This window comes from Phodopus roborovskii, unplaced genomic scaffold (genome assembly GCF_943737965.1).
Source record: "Phodopus roborovskii unplaced genomic scaffold, PHOROB, whole genome shotgun sequence".
In the NCBI taxonomy this organism is placed as follows: Eukaryota; Metazoa; Chordata; class Mammalia; order Rodentia; family Cricetidae; genus Phodopus; species Phodopus roborovskii.
In genome coordinates, this window is record NW_026125499.1 from 1 (window position 1) to 18,796 (window position 18,796).

Genomic DNA, 18,796 nt, shown 5'->3' on the forward strand with positions numbered 1-18,796 from the left:
GCTCAGGCTGGGCCCTGGGAGCTCTCCAGAATGGTGAGGTACATTGGCATCGCTCACAGTGTCGGCAGCAACCTGTAGCGGTGCCGGGACTGGGACCTGCCCTGAACTTCAAATCTGCAGGGTGAGTTCCTGTCAGCCTGAGCCTTCTGCTCCAGGGGCTCCAGCGAAAGCCAGCTCAAGACCCAAGTTCCTGCCCAGAGCAGGCAGTGAGCCAAGGATAGGGGCTTGCCTCCCTGCATTAGGAGGGACCAAAATTCTGTCTGGCTCTCGGTAAAGCCTGAGAGAGCCCACCATGCCCCGGAACCCCACTCACCAGGGTATTTCCTTGAACTCTGAGAAGCTGCAATGGTGGATGTCTGCGGTAGAGGACTGGCAGTAGGGGCAGACCAGCATCCTAAACTGCCAATCCTGGGCTTTCTGGCCCACCCAGGACAGGTGTGTTCCCCCACCCGTGAAACATCACTGATTAACTCATCCACTCTCCCATTTGGGTTTTCCCAAACCTCACCAGGTCTTTTTGCGTGTACTCTGGATGGAGCCGCCAGAGCCTCTGCTAGCCACTGACTCACTCGGTGAGCATCACTTATACCACCACCCCACTTTGTAGATGGGGAGAAGGAGGCTCCAAGAGGTGACTCCACAGTCAGGGTCACTCAGCAGGTAAAAGCAGGGCAGAATGTTGAGCCTGTGTCTGTGGTGGATCTCCCGCATGCAGCTTCCTGCTGGGATATCTGAATCCTGAGGGATATTACAGGAGCACAAAGAAGGTCAGAGCCTGGGCTCCGTCTTAGGACCATAGGATTGTCTGATGTTGGTGGGCAGAGCTGATGGGCAATAAGGAAGGGGATGTTTGCTGAAGGGACCTCTGGTGGCTCCTGAGGTATTCAAGGCTTCCCACCCGCTTGAACTGAGGGAAGCAAGGGGCCGGCTGTGACCCAGGAACCTGGCTTGAGGGAGAAAACCCAAAGCTGCCAGGTGATTAACCAGAGCATTAATTATTAATAGCAACACTGATTAACACTTGTCATCACTGTTGACCAGAATCCAGTCCTGCCTCACAGTGAGGTACCACCCCACCCTGCACCCGCCATGACCAGCTGCAGGTGATTCATCCCAGAGATGCTTGAGCCTAGCACTTGGTGAATGTTTGATAAACGGCAGCATGGCCTGGGCATCTGGGGAGTAGGCATGGATGAAACCCTTGCTCAGGCAGCTACAGCTGACAATCACACAGAGAGATAGCCTATGGGTGAGACAGATATTCTGTGAGGGTCATACATGACATGTATGTCAAAGGCCCCATGAAGGTTCGTTTAGCTGTGATAGTTTGCTCAGCGCCCACAAGCCCTGGGTTCTGTCTCCAGCACCAAGAATGGCGATAATGATAATGACTATAATATATGTACTATTCTTTGACTGGGTGAGGTGGTTCGTGCCTAAGTGATCCAAGCACTTGGGAGGCTGGGATTTTGAGTTGGAGAGGCCAGAGAGAGTGGGCTACAGATCATGACCTGTCTCAAAGAGCCAAATAAGTAAACTTTCCCATGCCCTACCATGAGTGAACCTCACACGGAATCATGTGTGAAAATCATGCACGAACAAGAACATGCATGTAAGAGCTAAGTAAGAAAGCCAGAAACAGCCAACACCCAAGCTGGGATCTGGTTTCAGAGCCCAGCTGTGGAGCCAGGCATAGTGGTACATACCTATAATCCCAACAACTCAGAAGGCAGAGGCAGGAGGGTAGTGAGTTCAAGGACAGACTGGGCTATACAGAAATTAAATATGAGGCAAGCAAGATAGCTCAGCAGGGAAAGGGGCTTGCTACCAAGACTGACAACCCAAGTTTGATCCCCAGGTCCCAGAAGTTATCCTTTGGCCTATGGTAGAGTATTATTTTGAGGTGTGAGACTTTTGTTTATGCTGCATTTGTTTAACTCTGTGAAGCTGTGTTCTTTGCCTGTCTAAAACACCTGATGGTCTAATAAAGAGTTGGATGGCCAATAGTGAGGCAGGAGCAGGAGCAAGGATGGGCGGGGCCGGCAGGCAGAGAGAATAAATAGAAGGAGAATGGAGGCAGAGAAGAAGGAGAGGAGAACATCAGGGGTCTGCCACCCAGACAGCCAGGGAGTAAAAATGAAAAGTAAGATTTCAGGAAGAGAAAGATAAAAGCCCAGAGGCAAAAGATAGATCATTTAAAGTTAAAAAGCTAGCAAGAAACAAGCAGAGCTAAGGCCAGACATTGATAACTAAGAATAAGCCTCTGTGTGTGATTTATTTGGGAACTTGGTGGTGGGCCTCAAAAAAGCCAAAAGAGTGAAAACCCTCGAGTAATACTGATCTCCATATTCCCACCTTTCCCCATAATAACTAACTAAATATAATTTCTTAGTGTTGATGCGACACACGCACATGCACATGTACACACATTCTAGCCTGCTGTGTGCCCTAAACAAGCCGCTTCTTCTGGGCCTTCATTTCTCCTCCAAAATACAACCAATGTTCTGTCATCATGAGGTTGGAATGTTTCAGATGGAACATGCAGGCACAGGGCTGGCCCAGGACAGATGTTTGCTGAGAAGCAGGGAGGTCAAATCTCAGAGAAGGCAAAAATACCCTCAAGGTCACACAGCACAGGGGAAGTAGGGGGTAGAACTAGAACTGGGTGCCCTACTCTCCTCTGCCTCTGGTGGTGATACAGACCCAGGTACTAGGACAGATGGTTCCCTTGTCATTTCCCTCATACCTGTTCTCACGGGTCACCCCAGCCACATTTGCCGGATAGCTGGTAGCAAGCCAGACCCAACATCCCCCAGTCTAACTAGGACTGCAGGACAGGAGAAGCATGACTCACTCCTACAACCTGCACGCTGTGAAACTTGCCCAAGATGCTGCCTGAGAGCGCTAGAACTGCACAGACCCCATGCCCTCCCGTGCTGGGGCAGAAGGACACACTTACCTTGGGCTGTGACTAGATGCCCCTTTCCTCTCCCAACACCCACACTGCCTTTGCAGTCAGACACAAGAATGCTCCAATGATACCCAGCAGGCAGCTGGTTGGCTCCTTCCATCCGCCTCCAGTGCATTTGAATATTTATGAGTTCTCCCCAGGGATAATGAGTGGAATGCCCAGGTGGTGCCCTGTCTTCTGGCCGCTGTCCTCTCGGGTGATCCCCACCCCTCTTTAGACCCTAAAGCCAGGTAGCTCATTTACTCAAGGGCTCAGCAAATTTCTATGTGCCCTGGCTCAAGGGCACAGCTACTACACGCGTCAAGGCTGGCGCGGGTGAGGGGGTGGGCACTGGAAGGTGAACTGATCCCACCTATGAGGGCAGCTCATTCAAGCTTCCTGGCTGCTCTGTGGGCCCATCACAAAAAGAAAGTAAGGCAGGGGAACAGCAAAATCACAAGCCAAATGCGCACCTGCCATGAGCTCATACCTGAAGATGATCAGACACACCAGGCACTGAAGTTTATCCGCCATTACAGGAGCCCCAGGGTGACAGCTCAGAGGAAGGAAACATGGCATCTTGGAGCACTAAGTCCATCATCAGGGGTGAGCATCATGCTGGGCAGCCTGCCTAAGCAACCACTATGGTCACACACATAGCCTGGGCCCATTTGCAGGCTTGGGACAGGCTGGGAGATACTGTGCGAGCTTTTGGACGGAGACACTACCACTAGGTCCCATGCTGCCAGCTTAGCACACAGTAATCTTAGAGTTCAGCTCAGCCTCCTCTTAGCTTTGTGGCCTCCTCAGAAGGACTCCTGAGTCCGTTCCTTCCGTGATGTCCACACTTCAGAAGGCTCTAAAGACAGGAGATGGCGGTTAACAGTGTAAAGCTGGGATGGTCAAGGTCATCCTCTGTCACCATTCTGTCTACAGAGGCTACCCATCTTAGTAAAGTTCCTCCCTGGGCCTTTGGCTGTTTTGGTTTTGGGCTGTTTTGAGGCAGGGTTTCTCTGTGTAGCCCTAGCTGTCCTGGAATTAGTTGTTGTTGACCAGGCTGACCTTCAACTCAGAGATCCACCTGCCTCTGCCTCCCCAGTGCTGGGATTAAAGGCGTGCGCCACCATCGCCCAGCGCTCCCTGGGTTTTTAAAGAGAAGCTGTGTTTGCTGTTTCTGATATAGTTTGTTCTGTTCCTTTCCAGTGCTCTCCCGCTTTCAAAGCCCAGTCTTGAGGCTCTTCTCCCTAATAACTAGTCCCTAGCAGGTACTTCTGTGTGAGCTGTTTTCCAGACCACCCCTGACATGCTTCACCCAGCTGGCCTGGGAGGTGGCTTCTTGCTTTCTTTCTAGCTTTTCTCTGCCTCTGGGCTGACCTAACTGAAGACAGCTCATGGTGTAGACTCGAGCATGAAAGTATTTATGGAGGTGGACTCTTCCTCCTGCAGTCACCCTTCTCCTACAGGGTGGAGTTCAGGCATGCTAGTAAAGTGGAAGAGGATGTTGGGTTTGGTGGGGAAGAGAAATGAAGGAAAAATAGAACTGGACCTTCAGCCTCTGTGGAAGGGTTGGGAGATTTTTTCCCAGGTAGATTTCCTCACACTGTGACTGGTTCTCTGCTACTATCCATTCTCTCTCTCTCTCTCTCTCTCTCTCTCTCTCTCTCTCTCTCTCTCTCTCTCTCTCTCTGTGTGTGTGTGTGTGTGTGTGTTTAAATGACATTTCATTTCATTTTTGTTTTATTTATTGTTTTTGAGACAGGGCTTTCTATGTAGTTCTAGCTGGCCTTGAACTCTCTCTCTCTCTCTCTCTATATATATATATATATATATATATATATATATATATATATATCAGGACTACCCAAAATCATAGAGATCCACTTGCCTCTGCCTTCCACCCCTGGGATTAAAGGTGTGAACTACAATTAAAAAAATGATACAAAGCTAACGGGGCATGGTGACACACACCTTTAATCACAGCACTTGGGAGTCAGAGGCAGGCGGATCTCTGAATTTGAGGTCAGCCTGGTATATAGAGTGAGTTCCAGGACAAATAGGGCTACACAGAGAAACACTGGCTCAAATATATGTATGTATACACACACACACACACACACACACACACACAGAGAGAGAGAGAGAGAGAGAGAGAGAGAGAGAGAGAGAGAGAGAGGAAGCAGTAGGTACTATCAGCACTTGGCTAAGGTGGAGAGGGTTATACAGTTGAGGCCAGCCTGGGGCTTATACTGGACCTTGTCCAAAACTTAAAATAAGGGGTGATGTGTGGTGGCTATTGAAGAGCCCAGTTAACATAACAGTCTGCAGACTAACTACAAGACTAGGGCTCACCCTTACAATAGCCAGGAAAAAACACAGACTGTACCCTCCCGGGGACCAATAAGAATTGAGACAAGTACTAGATGCTCCAGAACATTAAGAATAGCTTACCTATAACTTACATTAGGTTGCCAATTCCCTTGCAGCAATGCTAGTACCAATACTTGTTTGACCAGACTTCTGTTACACATTCCAGCCAGATCTGGAGTTCAACCCCCATCTGAAACTGGAATTCCCTACCTCCCCCCATTCTTTTACTCCTTAAAAACCCCGCCATAGCTGAGCTCAGAGCTCTCCCCCTGATTCAACCACTGTGTCAGAATGGACAGAGACCCAAGGTTGAACTTGCTAAAGGCTGTTTGCTTTTGCCTTATGAACTCTTGGACTCCTGGTGGTCTGGGGGGGGGCGCATCTCATGACATGGGCATAACATTTGGGGGCCTCGATCTTGGATTCCCTAGACTCACCAGGACCCTTGACCCATGGAGCTTTCAACTAGCCTATGAGTATTCTCTCTCTTTTGCTTGTTTCACTTTGTCTCTATCTTGCATTGTACTTTGTACTCTGACTAGGCCCGTTTCTGACTTGCCTGCAAAGGTCTAGGCAGACAAACTTGAAAGACCACAGGATGGGGAACTTCCAGGACCCTTCTGTATGGGATTGGATCCCTCTGGTTTCTCTGAATGGATGAGGCGACAAACCACCCATCTTGGTTTTGGGGTTTCTTTTGTTTCGTTTTGGTTTGGTTTTGGTTTTCTTACAGTGACCAGGGGCAGTCAGTTTTTCCTCCAGTGGCTGAAGGAATATGCATTGTTTTGTTGCTTTTGAACTGTTTGTTTTGTGGCTGACACTCGAGACTGACATTATGAGAGCCAGACGCCAAATACTTCCACTTTCTTGACCATTTCAGGAGTTCTAGTGATTGTCCTTGGAACAGCAGTTTGTCCATGTCTGTCTGTAGTTTTGTTTAGTTGCTTAATTGCTACTCATGTTTCATATTCAAAAAGAAAAAAAAAGGTTTTTTTTTTGTTTGTTTGTTTTGTTTTGTTTTTAACAAAAACTGACAAGCTGGGTCTTCCATGGGAGCTGCACCGGCATCTCTTTAAAACCAAATACGCCTATGGCTACAGAATGCAGCAGTTGGGCTTGTAGGCAGCTTTTCCGATGCTCTCGGAGAACTGGAGCCAACAGGTAATTAGGCATCCTGCTTTAAAATTACAGCTGGAAAAAATGTCTGTCTAATGTATAAATGCATGAATGTGGCTGCTACACATGTGCTTAGTGTCTGGGGTCAAAAACTGTCAGACAGAAGCAACAAGAGTAGAGAAACCAAAAAAAATTATTGGTTTATAAATTTATTAGACATGGTTAAAGTCTGTAATATTTGTAACAAAATGATAACTCAAAACTCCAACACAGGTTTAATAATCCAAAGGCTACATAGGTAACTTTTAAAACAAAAAGACCTAATCCATCAATGTCTATAGTATTCAAATGTGTTAACCTTCATTTTACCCCTTAAGTTCTGCTACTGACTGTTTTTGTCAACTGAAATATGTCAATGCCAAACATGGTTTTTATGTTTAAAGGCTCACCCTGAGAAAAGACTCATACACTGGAAATCCAAACACCCAAGGTAGACACTGCCCACTGGAGTTGGGGCCACAACTGCTCAACACCAAAACTGGGATATTTACATTGACTTTAAATAGTCTGACAAACAACTTGGGAGTAGTTTTTCACCCTCAAGATTCTAGGGGTCAAGCTGGATGTTGGTGGCGCATGCCTTTAATCCCAGCACTTGGGAGGCAGAGGCAGGGATCTCTTGAGTTCAAGGACAGCCTGGTCTACAGAGCTAGCTTCCAGGACAGGCTCTAAAGCAATACACAGAAACCCTGTCTCGAAAAAACAAACAAACAAAAGACTCTGGGGTCAAAGACCTCTTTACAGGAATACCAAGGGTTACCTGCATGTCAAATGTTTACATATTATGTAAATGAGACTTCCAGTCTGTTTGTAGACTATCGTTTATGAGTTAAAAGTCTCATCTTAATACCAGAAAAACCTTCTAATCCAGAAAAAAAAAAAGTATTACTTTTATTATAAACTGATAAAGATGATTGAGCCTTAAATTGTTCAGAAGTATACTTATAAGTCATGCTAAGGACTAATGTAATCAAGTACAGAAAAAAAAATGTATCTAGCCTCTTGTATGTTTTCAAGGTATAGCCTAAAACGAATAACTAAAAACAAACAGAAGCAGAGATTTGCTGAATATGGCATTTAAAAGCTTGTGTGACAGCTAGAGACTCTCAGATCCTGTCAGTGACTCCCAAGCTCTCCAAGAAGTCACAGCAACAGACAACTCCACTGGGACCAGGTAATGTAACCAGCTGCCCACTGGGCAGAATGCCCTAATGCCTTACCTTCTGCCAAGGCTCAGCCCAAAGTGTGGACAAGCAGGACACTCGAGAGGGATGCCCTGCTTTGCCTAGACAAGTGAGGCCAATCTCCCATAGTCCTCCTCCACAGGAAATCCTCTCATCATCTGGGCCTGGCAACCAAGACCACTGCCCTGATATGTCTGCCCTCATTGCCATGGAGAACACAGGAGCTTGGGCTATTTGTCTAGGTATATCCTTCTCAGATCTCTGACATTGAAGGCTAATCGAAAAGTAGCTTTGTCAGTTAGACAACTAGGTCTCTTGTTTAAAAAAAAAAAAAAAAAAAAAAAAAAAAGATACACTGGGCCAGGCATTGGTGGTGTACACCTTAATCCCTGCACTTGGGAGGCGAGAGGTAAGCGGATCTCTGTGAGTTCGAGACCAGCCTGATCTACAAGAGCTAGTTTCAGGACAGGCTCCAAAGCCACAGAGAAACCCTGTCTCAAAAAACAAAAAACAACAACAACAAAAAGACACACTGTATGACTTACAAACTTAAATTAAAAGTTTATCATTACACTGAGATTTCAGAGGTTCAAAGTTTTAATATTAATATAAAAATGTTTGGATAAACTGATAGAGCACTGAGCAGTCATAAGCTCAAGATTTTAAATTTTCTTTGGTTGTATATTCTGAGTATAGATTTAAAGATGTTTTTTATCAGGCTAACCTAAACCATAGTTTTTTTTTTTTCTATATCTCCAAAATGTAAATCTGTTCCAGCTGTTTTACAAACACTTGTTAACTTTCTTTACAAATAATGGATTTTAGTAAAATAAAAATACTAATATAATTAGAAATGTATGTAAGCTTCAAGGAGTCAAAAGGTCATAAGGTTTAAAATCCACCTGTCACAAGTCAAATGGGTCAGATTAAGTAAAAATAAAAAATCCAAATATAAGGTTTTCTTTTAAGCTCCTAAATTTTAACTTTTGTCCTTAGTCTATATTTGCCTCGGCGGAATTTAGCAGACATCATGAAGGGCTGCAAACTGCTGAGTTCTGAACTTGCTGGCAGCTGATGTGAACCAGTCCAGCCGACATGATTGCTCTCTGTCCCTGCACCTGGAACAGCTAATCAGATGCTCCTGATAAATGCCCCATTGCTTAGCTTTGACTGGCCTTTCAGCCTTCCTGGGCCCTGACAACTGACACCCCAACTTCAGCTGGAAGCAGTTACAGAAAAGAGTACATTGTCCCTGTCCCCTTAACAGGTTGAAAATGCTAAGTCAAAGACAAATTCCCTGTGGGAGAAACCTGTTGCTCACATGTCAATAATTCTGAGCTAGCCCAACAAAAGTAAAACCTTTACCATGAAGAATGAAACTCATTCTGCTGCCCCATCTGGATGATGGGCCTACAACACTGGGTTGACTCCATGTATTCATGGTACAGTCCTAGTGCAGGAAAGGAGTACCGTGTCATGGTCCATCTCTTCCCCTAGAACCCTTAGACACACAGAACTCATGGTTGTTGAAGTGGGGGAATGAAGAGGCCCTCTTAACATCAGTGCAGCCATGACAGGCTGCAAACTAACAATACTGGGGCTAGGCCTCACCCTTGCGATAACCAGAAAAACCATAGACTGTACCCTGTGGGGACCAATAAGAATTGAGACAAGTACTAGATGCTTCAGGACAATGTTCTCCGCTTCAACCCTCCTGCCCTGAGCTCCTGCCTCGGCTTTCCCAACAATGGACTGTAACCCGTAAGCTAAAACAAACCCTTTCCTCCACACGTTGCTTTTGGCCATGGTGCTTATCACAGCAACAGAAGCCTAACTAGAACAGAAATTGGGGCTGGAAAACAGGGGTGTGCCTATGGCAGGCCTGGCCATGTCATTTTTGCGGGAGGGAATGTGGAAGTGTTTGAATTTTGAGCTGGAAAAGACATAGAGTGCCCCGAGACTGACTGGCTGTTTTGGGGGAGCTGGAAGACAAGGTAAGCTTCGAGTAGACAGTGGGGGGCCTGGCTTGTGAAAGTTAGTTCATGGTTGTTCGTGTGATATTTTAGATTAAGAATCGGTGGGAGTGAAGCCTTTGCTTTACTGGGACAACTGATGCTTGTTAACCAGGCTGAAAAATCAGGTGTGATTAAGAAAGGACCAGCAGCATTCAGGCAAATCTCCCTCAGGGTCAGCACACAGAAGCTGTGGTTCATGGAAGCCAGTACTATATCTCAAGCTGAAAGCCAATTATCCGTGGAGTATTTTTTATCACATAAGAGGGCTCAGCCCACTGTGCACAGTACCATCCTTAGGCACAAAACAAACTGGAATAGACCTTTCATGTCCATTTCACAGACAAGGAAACTGAGGCCAAGAGGTAAATAGAGCTGCCTTAGGACATACTATAAAGAATGAATGTATTCATAAGGGCAAAACTGTACATTTGTCCTTAGGCTAAAGGGTCTAAAATGATACCAGATGTAAAGTATACTTCCCCAGGGAATGGGGGGGATGAGGTCACTTACCATCAATAACACACTTTGATTTGGTAAATATAATGTGACTACATATGCATCCATATTTTACCATAGTCTGTATTACTTTGGAAAAAAGTAAACATTTATAAAGAATGGGCCAGTAAGATGGCACCTGAGTTTGATCCCCAGAACCCACATGGTGGAGGGATAGCCAATTCCTGGAAGTTGCCCTCTGATCCACATATCACACACCACACACACACCCAACAAATTTAAAAATGTAGGTACGTTTATTATCTTAGGAGGAATCAGGCCACACCCTGTTTCAGAGGCAGGCATACTGCTTGTTCCAAACTTTAGTGTCCTGAATCGAAGGCTGGGTACACAGCAGACTGTTTCTTATTGAGAGAGGTTAGACCTCCTGGACCTGCAAGGATCCAGAAACTTCTTCACATTGAGGCTCTCTGGAGTGGAGCAGAGCAGAGATGGGGACTATCACCCAGCAGGGCATTTTGTCTGAACCCAAATTTTCTGGCTCACAGGATCTCTCCAAGCTGGCAGCCCTGACATCTTGTCACCTTACTCTCCCTTGGCTGGAGTTATAATGCCAATATTTCTAGGCCTGGCAGCTGAGATGGGGTGGTCTTTCATGATTCAGATGCAGCTAGTTCCTGTTTATTTGTTTCTTCCTTCCTTCCTTCCTTCCTTCCTTCCTTCCTTTCTTTCTCTTTCTTTCTTTTTGAGGCAGAGTTTCTCTATGCAGCCCTGGTTGTCCTGGAAACTCACTCTGTAGACAGGCTGGCCTTGAACTCACAGAGATCCACCTGCTTCTGTCTCCCTGAGTGCTGAGATGCACCCATCATCAGTTGCAGTTCTTAATGTTACAATGCCATTTGCTCCTTTGTCTGGTCTCACTGTGTAGATCAGTTCACTATGTTCCTGACTGACTTCAAACTGGCTATCCTCATGCCTCAGCTTCCCAATGCTAGAAATATAGTGGTGTGCCACCATATCCAGCATCCTATTGTTTCAAAGGGCAAACACACAATCACAACACACACACACAATGGTATTATATGCTAGCCCCATGTATTGAGTGGAGAAATGGGCCCAGTAACCATGGCAAAGCCATAACTTGAAACATATTCACAGCTCTTTCTGAGATACTCCCCCTGCCCATGCAAAGTCGACTCCCCTCCTGGTAGCAGGTCCAAGCCCCCAAAGCTGCTCTAGTGGGAAGTAGCAAGTCACAGATCCCAGCCAAAAAGTCAAGCCACTATCTTAGTTCTCTAAATACATAGATTTCCCAGGACTGAGCATAGAGGAGTCAATAAATAATCAGTACTTTATAATATTCCTGCCATACTATTTATAGTCTGAAGATACATTTGTTTGCATAAACACATGGCATGGTAGAAAAGTTTTACAGAGGCCTTGCTGATGCCACATACAATGCCCGGATAAGCACACCCACTGGTCCATTCCTGCTCAGGATACCCCTCAGTTCAGCCCACCTCCAGAGCTCCCCAGTAGGGTGGTCTCTAGCAAGAGGCTTCCTATTTCCTAACAGAAATGCAGCCATGTTCTCTCTTGCTGGGAAGATCAAAGAATGTGAGGCATGCAGAGTCCTTGCCTCCAGTGCCTGGCACACAGCAGTGGACCTGGTTATGAGGATGGGCCCCTTAGATCCTTCTAGATCAATGTATATGCCACCCTTCCTTCCAATGACTGTTTCCCAGGTTTGATACCCAACTTGCCTCAACACTCACATTCCATGCTCAACAAAATTAAGGCAGACAGGGAGGGCTTTCCCAGTGTTCCAGAAAGCCAGGGTTTTAATCTGGGCCTAATTTCTCCCGCCCTGGAGATAAGGTATGGCAAATCGGGCGACTCTTGGAAAATTCTGTGAGGTCCCACCTGATGATTCCAGAGGTCTCCGGTCTGGTGACCCTTGGGGACACAGCTGCTCCATCCTCCTTAGTCCTCTCCAGAGTCATTCATATTTCTCATGGAGGCAAAGCAAAGCAGGTAGTTTGTCAGGCTGGGTGGTGGCACACACCTTTAATTCTAGCTCTTGGGAGATAGGCAGGCAGATCTTTGATTTTGAGACCAGCCTCTCTACAGAATGAATTTCAAAACTGCCAGAGCTATACAGAGAAAACCTATCCCGTCACAAGCCACAGTCTGGGTCCAGAGTCCCACCATTTGCGGGCCATTGCCCTTCTGCTCTGTGCTCTGAAACCCAGTGACAGGCACTGTGGGAGACAGACCTATCCATTGCTGGATGACAAGTAACACAGAACCCAGGAAGGGAAAGAGATGCCCAGGAAGCAGGCACTCCAAGTCCACATGGAGCTTTCTTTAGGCAGAGTTATTCCCAAGCAAGGAGACTATGAAGCAGTCAGGGAGGCAACATCTGCTAACACTGTGGTTTCTGCTTCTGAGGTAACAGCTCGCTCACCTGTGTCAGGCAAGAGGGTCCATGGAACCCAGGAAGACCAAAGAAGCAAGACCACAGTTGTTGGGCAGAGGAGTCCTGAGTAGGGCTGGGTCCTGAAAGGAGGGTCACAAAAAATTCCTGTGGCCTGGAGTGAACCCACCCACTTCTGAACTGTGTGGCCTTCGGGCAGTCACTCATTTTCCCCATGCAACCGACTTGTTTGATCCTGGAATTCCACATCCCTCTAGATGAGTAGCAAGGGCGCCTTGTAAGGCACAGTGCACGGAAGGTTAGGGGTGGCTGTGCTGCCCGAAAGACCCTCTGGACCTAAGCTCACCCCCTCCAAAGAGGAAAAGGTTGAGTTCTTCTGATTGGATCACCCTCCACACCTCTTTCCTCTAGATTTCCATGGCACTCTTACATCACCACAGTAACATCAGGTGTCAGGTGTCAGACCTGCTGCCCTTCCTAGTGTGGGTTGCTGCAGCCAAATGTGTGCCTGTCACCATAGACAGCTCGGGAAGGAGGAGGGGCTTCACAGTGCCCTGTGCTGGCCTTTCGCTAAGGGAGTAGACCAACCTGCAGAACTCTTTATGGAGCACCGGCCCAGGACTCCGGAATTGTGCAATTGCATATAGGAGCTACCCTGTCCTATCTGTCCTTAGTGGCTTCATCTCTTCAGGGGAACGTATCCGAGGAGCCTCTCCCCCAAGCGTAAGAGTCTGTCACTGCCATGGCCCCCAGTCTCTGCTTTGATAGCCCCTCCTGGGAAAGGCAGGTAAAGAGAGATCCCTGCTCCTCCTTCTCTACTAGGGCTCAGGCCACCGTGTCCAAGAGGATTAATCATTGATGGACTCAGTTTCAGCAGAGTGCAGCAACCAGCCTTCTCAAGCCCCCACCCATCCCACTTTCAGGACTCCGGGGTCGGTCGGGGCGCGGGCGGGATGGAGTGTGGGGGGAGACCCAGAGCAGGGCGAGCAACCAGCCTGATCCTGTAGGACACAGGGCCGGAGAAGCAGCTCTGCAGCAATCCTATACCCCTGGCTGGGCGAGCATGAGATCCCAGTTTGGCTGAGGCAGCATAGGCGGGTTGCTCAGGTAGTAGACTGAGGCAGGGCACAGCCAGCGTGAGTGCTGGACCTCCCGACATACCTTGGGCCCGGTTCTCCTTGGGCTGGGGAGGCAGGGGTCGCCCCGGCCCCCGCCGGGGCGCTCACTGGGCGGCGGGGCGTACTCGTCGGGGCCCTGCGCTCTGCCAGGCCTGGTCCATGCCCCCGCCCCGCCGCCGCAGCGGCTGCCGCACCCGCTCTCGCCACTCTCGGCCAGGTGAGGCCAGCAGCCTGGCCCGGCCCCTGGCGCCACGGCCAATGGGCGCCACGGCCCCCTCCCCCCTCCTGTCCCCTGCGCGCCTGCCCGAGAGGCACAGAAGCTGTATTCAACTCCCTGGGGCGCAATATCGCGCCCCCGCCGCCCGCTCAACAAGGCCCATTTGTCTCCGAGGGGCCAAGGGGACCATTGTCCTGCCACCAGCCCCAGAAGGGAATAGAGGGTGCCTGGGTCTTGGTGGTAGTGTTGGGGAGGGGAGACTGGGCTCAGGGAAAAGGCGGCAGGACTAGGTGCCAGCCTTTTATTGAGAGCACTGGAGCTCCTCGGGATCCAGTGGAATAGGGTCTTGCTAGCTCCCTCTGTGGAAGTCAGGAACACATTTTTGGTACCCAAGGAAAACATGTGAAGAGCCAGGATTCCTGGGCCGACCCGAGAAAAGGTTTGGCTCCAAAGGGTCCTGTCACTTAACCGGTTCATCTAACTTCCCTTCGGATGATGCCCATCCCTAGGAGGGCTGGGCAAGAAGGAAGTGGGTGCCTGTCTAGGTTCAGACTGTCCTTCATCCCAAAGTAGAACCAAGGATGAGAGCTAGTCTGGGGTTCGCGCCAGTTGTGGGCAGTACAAAACCGGCTGATCATCGAGTGGAACATGGGCCACGTCAGAGCCCACTGCCCCCGACATTTCTAGGCAACTCTGGAATGGGGAAAATTCCACATCAGCCTAGCTGCCAGGCATTCTTCCATATCTGATGGGCTTGCCTTTGTCCATGTGGGCCTTAGATACACATATACCCATGCAGGCCTGAGTCATCTCCTGGGCCACATGCTGTGACTCCAAAAGTCCCAACCCTTTGGTTCCCTGCCTCCCTCAACTGCCATGCCAGGGCTGGCGTCAGTCAGAGCCCTCTCGTCTCACATATATAGTGAGACCATACGTTTGGAGGACCCTGGGTTCTTGGGTCCACAAGCCTGCTAAAATTCGTGCCTTCCTCTTCAGGGCGGGTGCAGCCACTGTGACAAAACAGGCAGTCCTGGCCATCAGGTCCTTAGCTTCAAGGACAGAGCCCGGTCTACCCTTTTAGGGATCCCAGCCTCTGGGGAGTGGCTTTGGGAGTCCTCTGGCATCCTGGAAAGGACTGTTCCAGGTAAAGGCTAGCAGCAGCAGCAGCAGTTGGAGTAAGGGGGGAAGTGGGACCCTGTAAGGCAGGGCCACAAGGTTATAAATTGGGATACCAGCAGTGGCCACACCTGGATAGAAAGCTAGGCTATCCCTACCCTTAGGCCTCTTCCCTCACCTCTCACCAGCTTTGTGGGCTGCTTTCATGTGTCAGCTTGACACAAACTGGAGTCATCCGAGAGGAAGAAGCCTCAGTTGAGAAAACACCTCCATAAGACCCAACTATAAGACATTTTCCCAACTAGTGATCAATGTGGGAGGGTCCAGCCCATAGAGGGTGGTGCCATCCCCAGACTGGGTTCTCTAAGAAAGTGGGTTGAGCAAGCCAGTAAACAGCACTTCTCCATGGCCTCTGCATCAGCTCCTGCCTCCAGGTTCCTGTCCTGACCTCCTTCAATAATGAACAGCAATATGGAGATGTAAGTCAAATAAACCCTTTTCTCCCAACTTTTTTTTTTTTTTTTTTTTTTTCTTTTTTAGGTTTTTCAAGACAGAGTTTCTCTGTGGCTTTGGAGGCTGTCCTAGAACTAGATCTTGTAGTCTCAAACTCACAGAGATCTGCCTGCCTCTGCCTCCCGAGTGCAGGGATTAAAGGCGTGCGCCACCACTGCTTGGCTCCCAACTTGCTTTTTGGTCATGGTGTTTCATCGCAGCAATAGAAACCCTAAAACAAGTTGGTGCCAAGACAGAGTATTGCTATGAAAGACCTGATCACGTTTTTAGGGAGGACTGTGGTATGACTTTGGAACTTTGGACTAGAAACCCCATTGAGTGTTGAGAGCTCAATGGGAAGTTTTTGAGGAGCTTCAAAGATAAAAATGTTAAGAACAAGCCAGGTGGTGGTACATACCTTTAATCCCAGCACTTGGGAGGCAGAGGCAGGTGGGTCTCAGTGAGTTCAAGGCCAACCTGGTCAACAGAGTGAGTTCCAGGACAATCCAGGACTGTTTCATAGAGAAACCCTGTCTCAAAACAACAATAAAAATGTTGAGAGCAGTGTGGATGGCCTGCCTTGTGAAGTTTTAGAGGGAAATTTAAAGATTCTGGTGGTTTGGGAAAAAAAGGTCCCCAAAGGGAGCCATTAGGAGGTGTGGCCTTTTTGGAGGAAGTGGGTCACTGTGGAGGTGGGCTTTGAGGTATCAAATATGCTCAAGTCACACACAGTGAGGCAGACCACTTCCTGCTGCCTGCAGGGTCAAGATGTGGCTCCTTCTCCAGTACCATGTCTGTCTGCATGCCACTAGGGTGATAATGGACTAAACCTCTGAACTGTAAGCCACCCAGTTAAATGTTTTCCTTTATAAGAGTTGCTGTGGTTATGGTGTTTCTTCACAGTAATAGAAACCCCAAGACAGAAGTTGGTTCTAGGGACTGGGGTGAAGCTACAATAGGCTTTAATAGGTTTTCTCTGTCTGGATGATGGGTTTCTCCTCTGACAAAGTAAGCCAGATCAAGATGAATCGAAAAGTAAAAGAATATATTTATTTGGGCAAAGCAATTCCCAGGTGAGCCTTCCACCTCTAGAGATCAAGGAAGAAGTCACACGCCAAAACTAAAGCAGGGAGCTTATATAGCCTGTAGGCAGGGGCGGTGATGATGTGTTCGCCACAAGATGGATTTGTGCCCAAGTATGGTCAAAAGCTGAGCACTTTAGGTGGGGACTTAGGCTGCTGGCAACTTCAGGAGAGGAGTCACCAAGAATATGAAACTGAGCTTTTTTAGCCCATTTCTTTCTTGGAAAGTCTCTGAGAGAGTGGGGTTTGAGAGGGTGGGGTTTGGAGAGAGAAAAATGAGGCTTTCTGGAGTGAACTTGAGGTTCCAGCCGAACAGGCCTTGCCGTGCTTTGAAGAAATATGGACCTTGGGACTGTGGGTTAGAAAGCAGCTGAGCTCTTCATTTCATTCAGTACTTTAAATGTATTTATTTTTACCCTATGTGTATTGGTCTTTTGACTGCATGAATGTCTGGGTGATGGTGTCAGGTTTCCTAGGACTAACTGGAGCTATTGATGGTTGTGAGCTACCACGTGGGTACTGAGAATTAAACCTGGGTCCTCTTAATGAGCAGTCAGTGTTCTTAAACACTGAACCATCTCTCCAGCCCCTGTAGTTGAGCCCTTTAAGTGTTGCTTAAAGGGCCATCCTTGTAAGAGCATGTGTTGAGTGTGATTTGAACTGTGGGTGCCTGATCAATAGGTTTCAAGGGGAAAGAATATTAGTATGCGGCATAGAGGCCACTCTTGTGTAATTTTTGATAAAGTGGCTGCTTTTTGCCCTTATCTGAAAAGTCTGCCTGAGGCTAAAGTGGGAGAGATTTGGATTAATTCCGTTGGCAGAGAAAAATCTCAAAACAACCTGGTGAATACTCTTGTTGTGTGGTTACTAGTGCCTACGCTTATAAAGAGAAAAGTAACAAGCTGAGCAAGGTGAAATACAAAATGTACAGACTGAGGAGAAAAGGGGCATCAGGAAGTAGAACGGAGCTAAATTCTGTGTTCAAGGAGTAAATAGATAAGAAATGGAATAAAGGCAGTGGTGACCTCAGGGCAAGATCCCATCCAGCTAAGTTTCCAACTGGTGAGAAGGAATTGCTGGAAAGCTTAAAGCAGGTGTGGTGATGCACTTGGAAGGCAGAGGCTGGCAGATCTGAGTCTGAGGACAGCCTGGTCTACAGATCCAGCTTCAGGACAGACAAGCTTAGGCAGGAAAGGAAACCATCAAAAGCAAAGCTGGTAAAGATGTAATTGAACAAGGGGCCATGTTCCAGCCCCAAGCAGCATTACTTGGCAGCTTCAGCCACATGGTTAGAAGAAAGGGACAGCCTGGTCTCAGAGAGACCTTGCCTTGAAAAAAATCAGCACACACACACACACACACACACACACACACACACACACACCACACACCAAAAAAAAAAAAAAAAAAAAAAAAAAAAAAAGAGGAAAACATCATGGGCGAAATCTTCCAGAAGTGTTCCAGAGGTGGCCACACTTGTATCTCACGTTGGCAGCTGGACTTGGTCATCTGTAAGTCCCCCAGGTGGCACTGGTTTTGAAGGCATGAAGGAAAGGGTCATGGAGAGCAGCTGAGGCTTGGTACTATGAGAGGCCATTGGGGAAGGTGAAGCCTCACTAGCAGTTGAAGGCCCAGGACTGAAGGGGTCAGGCAAAGAAACTGAGGCTTGACACCAGGAAGAGAGCCTGTGGGAGGCTTTTGGTGAAAAGCAGTTTGGGGATGACTACCACTAGCGGCAGCGGAGTGGAGCCAGCCAGAGCCTAGAGCAGTATGCTGCAGAGGACGGGGCTGGAGGAGTGAGCCAAGCCCTCTGGAGGAGCCAAGATCATGAGTGGATCCCAGACACTGGATGGCTGCAATTTGGTTTTGCTTTGATTGTGCCCTGAATTTTTTTTTTTTTCCCCTCTTGAAGTAAGAAAGTATTTTATTGGAGCCCACAATTGAGAGACTTTGTTTTAAGAGATTGGCTATTTTAAAGGGACTGAAATTTCAACGTGTTTTAATTTGTAAAGACTGTGGGACTTTTATTTATGGTTTTTGTTTTTCATCTTGGGGTTGTGGCTTAATAATGGTGTTTGTATGTCAAGTTGACAAGGGGTCTGTTATACTGGCTGATGTTGTGTGTCAACTTAAGTCACCAGACAGGTAGGAACCTCAGTTGAGAAATTGTCACTATAAGATCAAGT